General features: G+C 37.6%; 1 long non-coding RNA gene and 1 pseudogene across 2 annotated transcripts in view; one reads left to right on the top strand and one right to left on the bottom strand.

Annotated features, from left to right (window-relative positions):
* The window catches only part of LOC105498738 (uncharacterized), a 628,747-nt gene that overhangs the window by 81,824 nt on the left and 529,653 nt on the right, over window positions 1-17,270 (top strand). The gene's annotated exons all lie outside the window — the stretch shown is intronic.
* LOC105498739 (probable ATP-dependent RNA helicase DDX10 pseudogene) lies at window positions 13,379-15,999 on the bottom strand (annotated as a pseudogene).

Genomic DNA, 17,270 nt, shown 5'->3' with positions numbered 1-17,270 from the left:
ATACTATGTATATATAGTATACTATATATTTATATAGCATACTATCTATAGTATACTATACGTACTATGTATGCTATATCTGTATATGTGTGTATATATCTATATATAGATATACTATGTATAATGGTGTGTAATATACAGTGTATATTATATATAATATGTATATGTATATATATGTATACTGTAATATATATACGTATACCTATAGATAATATATTACAGTATTATATATACACTGCATATACATCTACATGTATATTATATATACCATGTATACATATATGTACACATATATGTATATTATATATATACACACACTCTCTTTCTCTATATATAGGCTTTTCTATATAATGGAGTGATCATTTCCTTGTTCTTTATTACATTTGTTGGCCATATTTCACTTCTACAAATTGTTATAAAGGTTAAAGAGCAGATCAAGCAGAGAAAAATGAGCTTTGGAGGCTCAGTGAAGATTTTGAATGTGCTGGATTGCAGTCTTAAAGAATGTAGAGACTGTGATACATATACATCATGGAATACTATGCAGCCATAAAAAGGAATGAGATTGGCCAGGTGTGGTGGCTCATGCCTGTAATCCCAGCACTCTGAGATGCTGAGGCAGGTGGATCACCTGAGGTCAGGAGTCTGTGACCAGCCTGACCAACATGGTGAAACCCCGTCTCTGCTAAAAAATACAAAAAATTAGACAGGCGTGGTGGTGGGTGCCTATAATCCCAGCTACTCACGAGACTGAGGCAGAAGAATGGCTTGAACCCGGGAGGCAGAGGTTGCAGTGAGCTGAGATGGTACCAGTGCACTCCAACCTGGGCAACAGAGTGAGACTCCATCTCAAAACAAACAAACAAAAAAAACAAAAACAAAACAAAACAAAAATGTCCTTTGCAGCAACATATATAGAACTGGAGACCATTCTTCTAAGCAAACTAACACAGGAACATTAGTACTGCATGTTCTCACTTATAAGTGGGAGCTACACAACAAGAACATATGGACACAAAGAGGGGAACAACAGACACCAATGGTGGAGGGTAGGAGAAGGGAGAGGATGAAAATAACTACCTATTGGTTACTATACTTATTACCTGGGCGACAAAATAATTTGTATACCAAATCCCTGAGACACACAGTTTACCTATGTAACAAACCTGCATATATACTTCTGAACCTAAAATAAAAGTGAAAAAATAATAGAAATGGAAGGTTGGTTATGAGCAAAAGGATGGGATGAAATGAAGATGACTGGACTTGGCTATTAAGTAGCAACAGATCACCTTTTGTGAACCAGGTTCCGTAGACTGGTGGTAGTGGAACTCCGTTCGTACGGGTAGACCCAAGATCCCACAATGGTTTCTTGAAGATTATATTTTCAAAAAGTACATTCTGCAGGAATAAGCTCTAGGACTAACACCCTGTAGAGTTATTGAAAAGACATTTACTTTCAAAGGATGTCATGAATCATCAAATGACCAGAACAATAAGTTAATCTGGTAGGGTAGGAGTCTATTTGTGAGTTTAAGAGTGGAGAAGATATTTTAATATTGTACTTCTTTGTTCAGGTATCTCCTCAGATTATGTGGGAAAGTTCTTAATAAGGAAGTTAAATAGAGAGGGATAATAACTTTTCTTAATATACAATGCACATTTGATGCCATCAAGATTGGCAAATTTCCCAGATCAAAAGCTGTTATTAGCTCACTGTTTCTTTAGCCAATATATTTTTATTCAAATTATCTACTGTGCACTGACATGCAAGAGAAACATCCATTTCTAATAAAATATGGCCTGATATTATCTAATGTGTTAAATCTAAGGGTCATCTCAAGAATACAAAGTTTAATATAACTCCTTAAGGACTGTACTAAATAAATATCATTCTTTTGCAGTAATATCATGACCATATTATTTTTAATTGCTGTAATAAATGAATTCTGTTCAGATAGCTTCAGAAAGATCCTCCCAGAGTTTATTCATTGGTGCAAATGCTGATGTGCAAACAGCAAGAGGCTGAATGCATGCATAATCAATAATGCATCTAGAAGCTCTCAACAGAATTTAGTCAGAGTATCTATTAGACCTTGTCTCTCAATATCTCATCTCTCTGGCTAATTATTCATACATTTCGGGGAATCTTGACTGCATTAAGCCGCCTTCCTTTGGACAATGAGGGGAAAGAAATTACCCCCAGAAGGATGAAAAATACTTTTCTGCAGTGGCTCCATACATATAAGAACCTGTGACTCCATGGTAATGCATAATCAGCACATATTTCAGAGTCCTTCATTTATTCAACATTCATTCAAAAACACTTATTAAGTACTTTCTAGATGCCAGGCACTATTGGGAATAGAGCAGACAAGTTCCCTGCTACCTGTATAGCATTTAGCAGAAGACAGAAAAATAAACAAGTAAATCTATATATAAAGATACTTTACAGCTAGTCTAGATAGGCCTAAAAATAAAAATAAAAAATGGAGTATTATAATGCAGGGAGTGGGGTTGACAGTGCTAATTACATTAGACAGCTAGGGAAGACCTCTTAAATGAAGTGACTTTGAGCTGAAGATTTGGGAAAAGAGATATCTGAGGCTTAGGCAACCACAATTTAAAGACCCTCAAGTGGGGTTTAGTATGCTGAAGAAAGAGAAAGCAAGCCTGCCTGGCCAGAATGTAGAGATCATAGGTTAAGAGTGGTATGCAGGAAGACTGTGTAAGGTCTTGTGAACAGTGATTGAGAGTTGGATTTCATTCTCACTGAATTTGGAAGTCACTGCTGTGTTTTGAGTCAGGGAATGACATGATTTGCTTTTTCTTCCTCCTGCAATTGTTCCCTTTGCTTTTTCTCAGGTGCTTTCTCACTCAACTTCTCCACAGGTTTTCTGAGTCAATGTTTCAGATAATATGTTCTCTGGATAGTTCCTGTCTGTTCAAGTAACCTCATTCTATGAAGTGATAGTAGTTGTATTGCTACTCTTTTTTAATAATTGCATAATCATCCCCACATTTTTGGTTTAATATCACATGAAATGTGATACCATAAAATCATATGAAATGAAATTGATTTGGTTCCGTTGTATCGGAGTTTGCATACTGACAGCCTATGGGTCACAGACCATAGACATACTGTATTTGGTCCATTCAGAATTTTACAAATAGAGAAATTTGTCATAAACATTGAGAGTAACATGATGATCTTTTTTTTGTATGTTTCTAAAGGATCATATTTGGAAAATAATGTTAGAGAAAGACCTTACAAGAAGAGACATAAGGCAAAGCGAAAAGGTAAAGAGGCTGGGGAGGCAAGTTTTACAAAGTTAAAGATGAAAGGCTGGAGATCAGCACTCATTGTATATGACATGCATTCTTTGAGACACTGTCTATTTACAGCCATTTACAGCTAAAGGGATCTAAGAGGCAATATATATAATGAACCCACTGAACTCATATTGCATAGATTCAAATCCTAGTTCTAATGCTTATTAGATATCTGATTAGGGGACCCATTACTTTGTCTTTTTATGCTTCAATTATTTTATTCTCTGCAAAGTTGGGATAATATAGTAAGTACTTTTTTCATAAGGTGGTTATGAGGATTAAGTGATTAATACATACGAAGCACTGGGAACAATGTCAGTCACTTAGTAACATCCATTAAGCTATTACTGTTATTATTCTCATTTTACAGATTATTCAAAAAACATGATTCTCAAACAACTAATTGACATGGCTGAGGTTACCCAACAAGTTAATGAAAGAGTCAGATGCTGAAATTAGGTCTGTTAGAAAGCGCTGCTGGAGATAAGCGTTTTAAGAGTAATTTGAATAATTTGGCTTGGGAACAAAAAACTGACAATTTTATCTTTGTTTAGCTCAAGTTTTATATCAATCATTCTAAAAAATATATCAAGACTTTTTGCCTGTCTTAAAAATTGTTAAGGACCAAAAAGAGATTGTGTTTATGTAGTTTGTATCTATTGATATTAATAATATTAGAAATTAAAGCTAACAAACTTAAAAATTACTTATGAATACATTAAAAACCTATTAAATGCTTTCATAAATAGCATATTTTTAATGAAAATTATTTTCTAAGACAAAAATATTTAGTGAGAAAAGTGGCATTATTTATATTTCTGCAAATCTCTAATGTCTGTCAGAAAGACAGTTAGGGTCTCATATCTACCACTGCATTCAATCTGTTGCAATATCACTCTGGAAAACTCAAATGAACATGCATCTCCTTACTCCTTAGGAAAGTAGTTTGACTTGACTTACCTTCTGATAGTCTCAAAGATCCCCAGAGGTTCCCAGACCATATTTTGAGAATCATTAATCTAGGTAAAATCAGAGATTTGAGATGGGAGAGATACAAACTTTGCCCAAGTCTCCCAATTTACTTTGGAAGTGGAAACCCAGTGGCCAAGAGCAAACCTTTCCAGTGAGAAAACATTTGTTGCCTTTGCACAAGATGACTCCAGTTAAAATAATCACAACAGATGTCTACAGCCACCCCAAAATATTCATTACTTTGACTAAATATGAAATATTACCCCTCCAAACCCTTTCTCCAGATTCATGTGTCTGAAAGAGCTGAAGTGAAATAGAGATGGTGCACAATTGCTCAGAATTAAATTAATGAGTAAAAGAGTGTACTCTGAATTCACAGGAAAATGAGAAAAATTCCATGTGCTCACCTTCTTCTTGTCCCTCTAAGCTCCTTGGAATTCCTGAGTATTACATTAGTTGTCTTTGTGGTGGGAGTTGGGGAATTCTAATGTCCTCTTCTTGCAGTTGGTGGGCATAGATGAGGCATTTGAAAGATAACATCTACCTGATAATAGACCCAATGACCTGTGAAGATTTCAGTTCTCTTCTTATCCATCAGATCTTTATAGTTCTGAAGACCTGCTGTTAGACAGACTGTATGTAGAGAAAGAAAATTATTTTCTTATCTAAAAAACTTTAGATAAACCATTTTTGTAATGGGGTTCATTCTGATGAGGTCTGAGTATTTGTGGACTCCTCAACAGACTAAATCTTTTATTTCTTCAGGCAAATCTTGAAGTTCCACATTGTCTCTTAATGCCATCTGTAATTTATCCATGTATTCATTCAAAATTTGTTGGCTAGCTATTATGCCAGTTAGATACTGCTGACTAAAGATGAATGTCCAAATTTATATATTTGAAGAGTTCAGAAGAAGGTATAAATTATTTAAATATATGTGAACTATATGTGAAAAACACTGTACTAGAGACATGGATACACTGCTTTGGAAGACACGTAGGGGAAGAGTAATTGTAGTTGAATGATTTGTAAAATGTTTCTCACTGGAGCTGGGTCCTGTAGGAGGCATTGTGATTCAGGGGATTCTTGATGAGAGAAGAGCATTCTTGAAAGGAACAGAGTGAGTAGAAGTTTGTAGCTGTGAAGAAGCCTGAGATGTGCAGGGAATGATGAGAAGCTGGAATGTAGGGTGCACATGAATGGAGGCTAGAACAAGATTGGAAAGGAAGGCTGTGGTTAAACTGGGGACAGGCCCTAGGGATTGAAAAGGGGTATTTGTACTTTATTCTCTAGGCCACAGGGAACCATCAGTGGGCTGTTTTCTGTTGCAATGTATGTTTTAGAAAGATCTTTCTGCTTGTAGATAGGCAGGAAGAGGAATGAGTTGGGGGATGGAAGCAGTGCTTCATGTGAGTTAAGATGGTTTACTTTCACTAAGGCAATGACAATGGGAAGAGAAGGGAGGCAGTGGGGTCAGAGTTGAGAGGTATGTAGAAGCTTGCATCAACCAGACCTCATTCTAGATGTGGAGAATGAGAGTTCATCCTTAAGGACAACTTATAGGAGACTGAACTGGTGAATTAAAGTAGTTACTCATTCAGGTGTAGAAAACTGGAGTAATGACAGGAGTTCGTAGAAATGCTGATACTGATTTTAAACATTCTGAATTTGACCCATCTATGGTTTATCTAGGTGACACTTAGAAATACGAATCTCAAGAGAGGTTGAGAAGAAGTTATGTATTTTCTTTCTAGAAACATCTGTAACCAGCTTAGTGTATACTACATATGAACTTGATGCCAAACCCTTTGCTGTTGTTTGTATGGATGTCTTATGTCTTCAGCAAGAAATAAAATTTTCAAACGGTTCCAAATATTCGTCCCTAGTCGTAAGCTTTTAAAAGGCAGGAACACTGGGTTCGACTTCTTTTGTTTTGTTTTGTTCGACTTCTTTTGTTCGACTTCTTTTGTTTTCTCACAGAGCCTAATGCAGGGGTAGGCATAAATTGGGAGATAATCACTTAAAGGTATTCTTTAAAGTAAGAAGATAGAGTCAGAAAATGAAGGCAATGAAGAATAGTTTAGGCCAGGTGGGGTGGCTCATGCTTGTAATCCCAGCACTTTAGAGGCTGAGGGGCAGATAGATCCCTTGAGTCCGGGAGTCCTAGACCAGCCTGGGCAACGTGGCGAAATCCTATCTCTAAAACAAACAACAAAAAAAGCAAAAATTAGCCAGGAGTGGTGGTGCATGCTTATAGTTCCAGCTGTTTGGGAGGCTGAGGTTGGAGGATCCTTTAAGCCCAGGAGGCGGAGGTTGCATCAGCCGAGATCACACTGTTGCACTCCAGCCTGGGCAACAGAGCAAGACCCTGTCTCAAAAAAAAAAAAAAAAAAAAAAAAGAAAAGAAAAAAAGAATAGTTTAGAAAATTGAGCAATTAAAGTAATTCAGAGGACTTAAAAAAGAAAAAAAAATCCTTCATATAGATTCTTAGTAAGAAGTGGGGAGAAAAATGGAATCCAGAGATACAAAGAAAGATGAAGAATATGAGTAATTACGGCTTTAAAAATATTTAATGCTAACAGTAATTGAAAGAAAGATTATTGCCAGAAGGGATTTTTTTTAGAAGGGAATTAAAAAAATATAAAATCCTTGTAATGGTACATACTTTTAGAGAATTTAAACAAAAAAGTCATTGAGAGTTAATAATAAGGTGTTTGAATTTGACAGTTTCAGTAAAAAATCCTGGATCTCTGAATATAAAGACACTCAATAAACAAAAGGTGCCATTTATGATTGATATAATTAAAAGGGACTTAAACACTTTAAAAATAATATTTTGGGTGTTTTGCATCCCATAGGGAGAGGGGTATCTCAGTATCCTCTCTCTATCCTCCATACTGAGTATTGATTGACTGAAGGGTAAATTCCTATTGTCCAGAGACAGAGATAAACTCAGTGGAATGGACTAGGTTTTTTGCTACAGGAACAATGGTGACTTTGTCAAGCAAATTTTTCACTTTGTTTTATTTTCAGTCTATATGTTGTTTTCTATCTCATTTTCATATATCATTACATATCTATGATTATTATGTAAAAATCACTTTTCTTACTTTGTAACAGATACTGGTTTGCTTTAGAAAGTGTTAAAAATCTAACTTCTGATCAGCTTTAAAGAACATAGTCTCTGGGTGGTCCATGTCTGATCCATACGATTATTTTAACTTTTTTTCGATACTATTGATATTCAAACAAAAGTAACTTAACAGAACCTGCCAGATGAATGAGATTGGGTCATATTCCTCTTCAATAATAAAAATCTTGCTGAGGCTGGCACCTGGAGAAAGGCTAGTGAGATTAAAATCAGTGACTCTTTCACCTCCCTTTGCTTTGTCAAGCATAAGAGAAAGAGGGACTATGAAGCCTTGACAAGGAGAGCAGTGACTTTAATTAAGGGCAAGAAGGGCTCAGGCCTTGATTCCTAATTGTAGATGTTTTTTCAAACATCAGAGGTGCAAACTCAAAATACCTTGCAATTTACTGGTGAGTACAGTCTACTTAAATAAAGGACTATTTAATTCAAAGAAATTTAGAAGGCTTTTTCTTAAGCCAGCTTTGTGTATATTATATTATTGTATCCCTGGAGAATGTAAAATTCTGAATGTGGACCTGCACATTGCTATTTTTTTCCCCCACTTGGATCTTCTTTGGTGTGTATGTGGCTGTGTTTACATGTGTCTCCTATGTGTCCAGCTTATTTTTGGGCGTAGAGGAGAGGTTCCTGATGACTTGCACTCTTTACTTCTCACTACCATCACATACATTACTTTTATAGCTTCCATCCTGCCATTTCAATGAATGGGAAATACGATCACAGGGTAACATGAGTTAATAAGTAATTTTAGGAGGATATTGCTTAAAAATAGTTTCTTAATTATGTTCCATTTGGTTCGTTGTGTTGATAAAATGAGAGCTTCCTTAACAGTAGAATTCACATCGTGAAGTTGAGTTGAAGTTTGAGGATTCTTGCTGCCATTTAACATTTAATGGCATTCAGTTTTCTTGACTCATATTTTTGACATAGTGTTCCATGTTTCATCTGTCACCAATACAGTCCTACTTGGATCTGTAAGCCAAATGAATGCCACCTATTAAATATTGTAGTGTACTCTTTGATTGTTCATTTATTTAGTAGGTTTTTATTAATTTAATGACTATGGTCCTAGTCCCTTTCACATATGGTGCCATAGGTGGAGGAAGGGTTCAAATGTTTCCATAGTATTTATATTTTTTGTTATGTGAATGCCACACAAGCAGCTCTGCAGCCAGAATTTCTTGGTGGCCCAAATATAAAGCCTTCTAATTAGAAGTATGTGGTGCTATAATAAAAACATTATCAAACCAGCTGTACTAGGTACAGATTTTCTGTTTTGATTCATGTGTGTCCATCTATTACAAACACAGCACAAATAGAATATAAAATAAGTTAACACTCACAGCCAAACCTGTTAAATTTAGTTCAACAAATTATATGAAACCCTCCATCTGTTTGCTACATTATTCTCACAATGATAATAGGCAAGGCAGATTTGCTAGCTGGGTTTTGTAGAGAGAATGGCTTGTTCAAAAAATAGGTAATAAGCTCCCCTAAATGAAACCAAACCAAACAGCATTATTTTCTTCTCTGTGGCTTTGAGTGTTTATGTTGTGATACTACATTTACACGGATGTTATTACTGATCTGTTGTGCCAAAGAATAATTTTGAAGCTCATTTATCAACAATTATTTCTCTGGCCAGTATGAATGTTCCAAAAGAGCAAGCAAGTGTGAGGAACAGATCTTTTGATTTCTTTAGTAATAGGTCATGAATAGCTGCTTTTTGCCTTTAGTACCTTTTTCTATGATTTTCTCTTGGCATTGCAAATACATTTATATTTTCAAATATACAGGAGGGCCACAAAGGTCTTTACCATGTAATAATTTGTAAATTAAATAATACTCACATTGTAGGGTTATTGAGGATTGCATGAGATAAAGAAGCATCTAGCACCAATGCTGATTTCTAAGCTGATGAAGCTAACTTGACTTACTTACCTGTCAGCACCTACATCCTATTAGTAATAATTGTGAATTACTGAAGACATCTCTCAGAATTCCTATGACATGTCTTTCTAGAAAGCCAAAATTTTTCTGAATATAGTTTTAGGAACAGCTATCTTAGTTCTCAGATACTAATTCTCTTATTGTCTGAGAACTAAGACAGTTCTCAGATACTCATGATAATTTTTATTTTATTTTTTCAATTTAAATGAACAATTATTTAGCTCCTACCATGTGTGAAGAATTTGTGTACTAGATATATAGGAAGTAAAGATAAATACATCACAGTCTATACAGGTTCAAACATTAATTTGAAACACCAGTCACACTTTTATTCCATTAAACACTGATTTTCCTTCCAGTTTTTGGATTTTTCTTGGCTACGTGCCTGGAAAAACCTTAAAACCTATCAAGAAGACATATACCATTCATGCCACACATATAATATCATTCATTGTTTTAATAATTCTTTTATTTATTATTATTTTTATATATAAACAGCTCTGGAGGCATCCTATAGAGATAGAAACCATGGCACAGATCAGGTTTCACTGCCACTTTGTTTGTTAGTAAACCAAGTATCCCCAAGTCCTCTGGCTATCAGGGCCTGCAGGCCCCTTTTGTATCTGGATAGTAATAGTAGATCTCCCTACTGCCACATTCAGCATAACCACAGGAAGACTTGTCTTCAGGTTCTCATCCCTTTTGTATCTGGAAATCCCCAAGGAACACATTCTGTTTTCCAAATTTAATTCTGGGGGATGGATTTGGGAGTCTTGTGGCAGCTTCTCCAGGCTGCTTCCACACTCCCTTGCAACTTTGTTCCAAATGTGAAAACAAGGCTCTCATCTGATTCTCTGTAGTATACTTATGATTAAACGCAAACATTTTGCAAACTCTGCTGAAGAGCTGCAGGTAATTCAGGAAATTACAACACAGAAAAAAATCTTAAATATGAATTTGCCTATTATAACTCCATAATATCAGATGATGTCTACTGATTTTCCTTCTCTGTTCCAATCCAGTGGCAGTGTTTACCTCCACAATAGGAGTGAGAACATTTGACCAGGTTTCCTTTTATTCAGAGACCTGACACCCCAACTTTCTCTTGGGCTAACTGCAAAGAAAAAAGAATAACAAAACCCTTTCTCTTTACCTTCAGGCTGTGGTCCATGTTGCAGTAAACCTAACCTCCTTTTCAGATGAAACTCTACCTCTATTTAAGAAGGCCTTTTATGTTATTAGATAGAAGAGTTTAGCATCTGGTTTTCTCAGCTCACCCATTCCTGAAAAGCAGGATTTATAAATTCAAATATCTTTGTAATCTGGTAAATATAAATGGGTGATGGGCCGAGCACAGTGGCTCATACCTGTAATCTCAACACTTTGGGAGGCCAAGGTGGGCAGATCATGAGGTCAGGAGATCGAGACCATCCTGGCTGACATGGTGAAACCCGTCTCTACTAAAAATACAAAAAATTAGCCCAGCATGGTGGCAGGTGCCTGTAGTCCTAGCTACTCAGGTGGCTGAGGTGGGAGAATGGCATGAACCCGGGAGGTGGAGCTTGCAGTGAGCCGAGATTGTGCCACTGCACTCCAGCCTGGGTGACAGAGCGAGACTCTGTCTCAAAAAAAAAAAAAAAAAGTATATATATATCCATATATATATATATGGGTGATGTGGGCTTGTTATAAGAAAAAGTATACTGTCTTCAATCTTTTTGAAATAAATGGTCGGGCTTCTTGGGTGTATTTTTTAACACAACCTTTGATAGGAAAAAGTTTAGGAAATATTTAGCTTAAGTGTGATGACATTTATCATCTGACATATATAATAAATAGGGAAAGATGGGAACCGTGGTTAGTGGATAACAGATGCTTCACCTACAGAGAACCTGGGACTCAACTTTAGCTGTTGACACCACATGAGAGCATGAGTGGGGCATTCCCAACTCTTCCTACTATTTGGAGAGACAACAGGAATTCCCATTTCTATGAGGTGACTGGGTTTTGCTTCCAAAATTTAAAAAACACTATGAGGGTTGATATTGTATGTTTCAAATGAAGCATGTTGGTAGGCCACATCTGACCTCTAGGGTGCAGTTTCTCAGCCTCTGTTGAAAAGGATTTGGGCTTCATTTTTGCAAAGCCAAAAGGCCAGAAGGTCAATGGAAAGTTTTTTGGTTTTGATTTTGTTTTGGCCAAATCTATACATAGTGTTTTTATTGTTTTGTGGAATAACAGCATCAACAAGTTATGACATTATAATAGTATTTTGTCTCTGCTACATAGACAAGATGAAGATTTGGGGAAGAACAGTAGTTCACCTGAAAATGTTTGATTTAGTTACAGGAATTAGTTTGGATAGAAGAAAGGACATGAGAGGTTTGGAATCAGACAGACCTAGGCTTAAACCCATCTCTGACATTCAAATGTAAGTTGGTGTAAAAGACAAACTCTGACTCACCTTCTGATCTGTAAAATGGGAATAATAAAGCTTACCTTACAAATAAGAGTAAGGCCAGATAATTCATACAACTGGCTGGTCCATAGTAAGCATTAAAAAATACCAGTTTCTTCTTTTCTACCTCCTGTTTACTTGGTTGTTTATTAATTTCCACCACTTGCCTTAGTTCCAAAGCCAGAACTTTTAAGTTTGTTTTGTTTCTCTGTGTAGGTTTTGCAGTGTTTAGAAGTGGGATGGCTATCTCAACAAGTTCCAATAAATTCCTAGTTTTATCAAATGGAAGACTGTCTGGTCTCTTGCCCAGGATTTGTTATGGCACTTCCCCAGTACATTTTGTTGTATTCCTAGTGCTGCATTAATCCATCTAGCTGTGCTCACTTGACGTCTAATGGTTGGTCCTGCTGACATAACCTTAGCAACCTTATTCTCCTTGTTAGTATCACCCACAGCAGCCAAGTAGCTCCTCCACCAATTACGCATTTAATTGTTTAACTAGTTGCATGTATTTCTCTCTTACGTAGTCATTCATATTATTTTTAGTGGAATTTGGGACAGAAAAGCTACTATCATTTTTTCTCTTTGTCATTATTAGTTTGTACAGCCAGTGCAAAGCAATCGGGGGAAAACACAGGTTGTTTATCAGGAATGCTGTGTTCTAGTTGTTCTAGTAGCAGAAGGTCTGCCATTAGCTGTATGCCACTAGGCAATTCTCCTGCCCCTTGGGTGCTTGGTTATCTCTTTTGTAAATCGAAGTTAATAGTGTTTGCCCTGCTAGCTCTCTGGGTTGTCATGAGATAATAGATAACAAGGAATTTCACTCTACAAATGTAATGTGACTGAAAAATAAAGGTCATTATTTTAGAGTTTTAAGGAATGGGACAGGGTTCCTCAAACTCTGCTCTACACTAGAACCAGCTGGGGAACTTTAAAAGCACCCCATGCTCAAACACAGTTTATAGTCATTAAATCACACTCTGATGTGGAACCTAGGTGTTGGTATTTTTTTTTAAATAGGAAATATGTTTATTATTGATCATCTCAATTTGAAAATGTTCTTTCTCAGGGCTGGTCCATCATACTCAGTCTCTTTGCAAATATTAAATACATCAAAATCATGATCAATTTTAACAGTAACACAGAAACTTCTGTACAGTAAGCAACACAGGAATTTCTAACAATGACACAAGAGCTCCAGAACTTGCCAGTAAAACAAAGGCAGCATTTCCAATGACAAGGCGTAGGAGCCCATGGATAAAATTCTAACAGAACACATGCTGGAAACTAGGGTCAGGAAATGGTATCATCCACCCTTGATCTCAGTATGCTCAGTGATGGCACAAAGCATGTCCTGTGAGAGGGACTTGGAGATAGATCGCTTCTATCCAGAAATGTGCCCTTTGGGAATGGGACATGTGGTACCTAAGTGCCCCCAAATCAATTGTTTTTCAACTTCCTGTCTACACAATCGTAACCAAGGTTTCAAGGAGAAGGGAGGCGCAGGAAGTATTTAGCTTTGACTTCTTAGCAGATGTAACACAAGCTCTTCATCCTCCGCTGAAGACAGGCCAGTATCCAAAGGCTCGGAAGTGTCCCACTTGGCCTTCTTTCTGTTACGACTTGTTGGTCCCATGTCTTCCACTTCACTGTTTTTCCTCTTCTTCATCCCCTGCTTCTTCTTGGTATCACTAATTTCATTTTCCATATCTTCACTATCTGAATCTTCAGAGCTTCTGTACTTATCTGGATCTGGGAGTGTGCTTGGATCAAATCCATCATCATCATCATTCCAATCCAGAAAGGCTTCCTCTTCATCTTTGGCCTTCGCTTGTCTCTTATTGGCTTCTCTTCCAGCTTCCCTTTCTTTCAGTCTTTCCTCCTGATGCTTTGCCTTAATTTTCTTCCTATATTCTTCTTTGTCAAATTTGTCCTCCTCCTGAAGTCTTCCCTTTGCTTTATCTAAGTTGATACCACCCGTGTCATCATCTTCCTCAGCATCCTTGATGGCAGATTTCTGCATTTGTGGCCACTGCTGAACCAACTCCTTCATCAGTACCTGTTATCTTCTTACTCACTTTAAAATTCTCTTCATTACTTTTTTTGCTTCTGCAACTTTGGTCACTTTTTTTCTTGATGCTAGATTTAGAAGGTTCTTTCTTCTGTAATGTTTTCTCCTCTTTAAGGTCAAATCCAAACACATTGTGCCACTTCACCTTCAAGAAATCAGCATCTTCTTCCTCCTCATCTCTGTCTAGGAACTGCATAGGAACTTCCTTGATCTTCTGTGCCTCACTGGTGTTAGGAAGAGATGGAGCTTGAGATCCTTTTGCCTTTGCCAGTTTCTCTTCCATTTCTTCTTCATCGTCTTCCTCTTCTTCCTGTTCTTCATCACTAGTATTGTTAGCCAGTCTGTGCTCTGCCCCTTTGAGTCTTTTTCCACCTTTCAGAAGGATGGACATTTTCTCATTGGAGAAGACTCTAAATTCTTCCACTTTGTCATCAGTGAGGGAGGGAGCCATTGACTCAATTACTTCATCAGCTTGGCTCATTACCAATTCTTTGATGGGTTGTTTCTGCACTTTCTGAAGAAATCTTATGCATGGTGCCACAGCAAGACCAAGAGACAGGGCATATTCAGGTATAGATAACTTACATCAAATACTTCTTTATCCTTCATCAGGTATACCAATTGTGTATAGGAGACGAAGCACCTTTGAGCTGTTTCTTTTAAATCGTGATCTTGAGCTAAAAAAGATTCCAATTTTTTCTGGACATCTATAAGATTTTCTGGATTGATTTTGATTTCCTCCACAGGTACTTTCTTCTGAAGAAGCTGCTGCACGATAGCTTTTTTCTGAGGCAAGCAAAATTAATAAAGTTTCACCATCCTCTTTGTACCCAGCAGTTCTACCTGCTCTGTGAATATATGTGTTGGCATCCTCAGGACAATCAAACTGAGGAGTCCAATTCACACCCGGGAAATCCGGCCCCCTGGCTGCAATATCACTAGCAAAGAGTACTGCAGCTCTATTACGGACAAACTCATTATAGACTTCCATTTTTCTCATTTGCTGCTGCCAACCGTGGAGGGCAAGGATAGAAATACCAGGACATAGCTGGCAAAACACTCGGTACAGATATTGGACCTCTTTGCAACTGGAAAAAAATACAATGCTCTTCTTCAGATGGCTTCTCAAAAAGGAATACAGCAACTCATTTTTTGCTGCTGCTCACAAACTATGTAGTTCTGTTCCAAAGTGGCAGGGGTGCTACATTGTGCTTTTTATGAACCCAGACATACTCAGGGTTTTTCAAACTCAAGCGTGCAAGGTCCTTTACAGATTTAGTTTGTGTTGCTGAGAAAAGTAAAGTCTGACGTTTCTTGGGGAGATTTTCAGTATCAGTAAAGGCCATTCCAAGGTTCTATCTACTTCATCAAGAACTAACATTTGGAGATCAGTAGCGTGAAAAGATACTGTTTCATCCATGTGTTGAAGAAGCCGACCTGGTGTGCACACAAGTATATTTATGTTGTTGATCCTCTCAGCTTCGTGTTTCAGATCCTTTGCACCAATGATGAGACCAGCTGAGAAGCCATGATTCTTTCCCACTTTTTGGAGAACCTCAAAGTTCTGATAGGCCAGTTCTCTCATAGGTGATATTATGAGAACTCCCAGCCCATCTGTTGAGGTCCATTGCAGACGATATAAGGCTTCCTGCACTGGAACAAGGAAAGCCAAAGTCTTGCCAGATCCAGTTTTGGCCGCTCCAAGTACATCTTTACCTTGCAAAGCCAATCCAGTGGTCTGCTTCTGTATCTAACTGCTTCAGTTACCAAACGGTACTGAGCTTCTTGCAAACCTTTCAGTGTTTTTTCTGGACAAGGAAAAAGCTGAAAATCTTGTAATTTCATTTACATTTATCTTCTCATAGTTCTGCATGAGGCGGCTGATACCCTCGCACCCAACCTGCCATTTGGGTTTCTTCAGTTGCTTCCTCAACTGCTTCTTTTTTTTTCTGCCTGTGGCTGTATTTTTTCTTCCAGCGATTGAAGCTCTGCACTGGGTCAGGTTGGGCTCCCGAACCCGGAGAGTCTGCAGTTTTGCCCATTACGGAGGCAGCGACAGCTCGGGTCACCCCCAGACATGAAGCACCTAAGGCCAGGCTCGTAGAATAAGCGTGGGGAAAACACACAGAGGCACATGCGTAGGTGTTGGTATTTTTAAACTACTCATGTGGTGCCAGTGCACAGCCAAGTTTGTGAACAGTGCTCCAGCACCTTGCTCTCAGAGTGTGGTCCATGAGGCCGACCATTAACAGGATCACCTGAGAGTTCATTAGGAATGCAGGTTGTCAAGTCCATTCTAAATCTTTGTATTTTAACAAGATCTTCAGGTGATTCATTTGCATCTTAAAATTTTAGAAGCACTGCTTTAGAAGTTACTTCATCTGTTTTATTCTGAAGTTGAAGAAAAATCCAGAGAAGTTACGGAGTTTACTGATGGTCACAGTTCTAGCTAATGAAGCCAGGACTAGAATTAAAAATTCTTGAATTCCAAACCTGTGCTTCTCTCCAACGCTGTGGATGTGGGCCTGTGTTATCCTTCACATAGAAGAAAAAGGTGTGGATAAATTGTCAATAATGTGTAGCTAATGTCTTTTTCAGATGTAGCTAATGGATTTGCTGTAATTCTCATCTCTCTCCAGACCTATCACCTTTGAGAACAATGTTCATGAGATGGAGAAACTTACTGGAAGCTGCACCTAGATAGATTGCTTTGGATATTTCGGGAGACAGTGGAAGAGTTTGCAATTTAATTGTGCTTGTTATTGAGTTTTGTTTTGTTTTTTTTTTGGTGTATGTGTGTGTGTGTGTGTAGCAGGGTCTCAGTCTCTTGCCCAGGCTGGAGTGCAGTGGCACGATCTCAGCTCACTGCAACCTCTGCCTTCTGGGTTCAGACGACTGTCCTGCCTCAGCCTCCTGAGTAACTGGGATTACAGGTGTGAGCCACTGTGCCTGGCCTGTTATTGACTTATCTTACTAAAATTATCTACTTCCAAAGCATAAATACTAATAAAAAATATTTATAAAATAAGACTTTTCTGCTCTTCATTAGCTGATGGACCAGTCTTAAGACTAAAAGACCATGGTATGAGACAAGAATACTAGTCTAAAAAGATGATGATATGGGAAAAGAATATAATTTTTTCTTTCAGTTATCAACTTGAGGCTTTTGGGAAAGGGAAAAACCTGGGAATTTAGGGATGCAGTTAGTTTTGTAAGAAGCCAACCGAACGTTCCAAAGACAGAGCTTATGCTGGACTCTGTGCTCAAATTGATCTAGCCAGAGTATGAAGGAAGCTGGAGAGAAAATGCAGGCTAGGTTGGTGTTGATCTGTCC

The sequence above is a fragment of the Macaca nemestrina genome, chromosome 14, assembly GCF_043159975.1.
Source record: "Macaca nemestrina isolate mMacNem1 chromosome 14, mMacNem.hap1, whole genome shotgun sequence".
Classification (NCBI taxonomy): Eukaryota; Metazoa; Chordata; class Mammalia; order Primates; family Cercopithecidae; genus Macaca; species Macaca nemestrina.
This window is presented reverse-complemented; position numbering and strand designations above follow the sequence as displayed.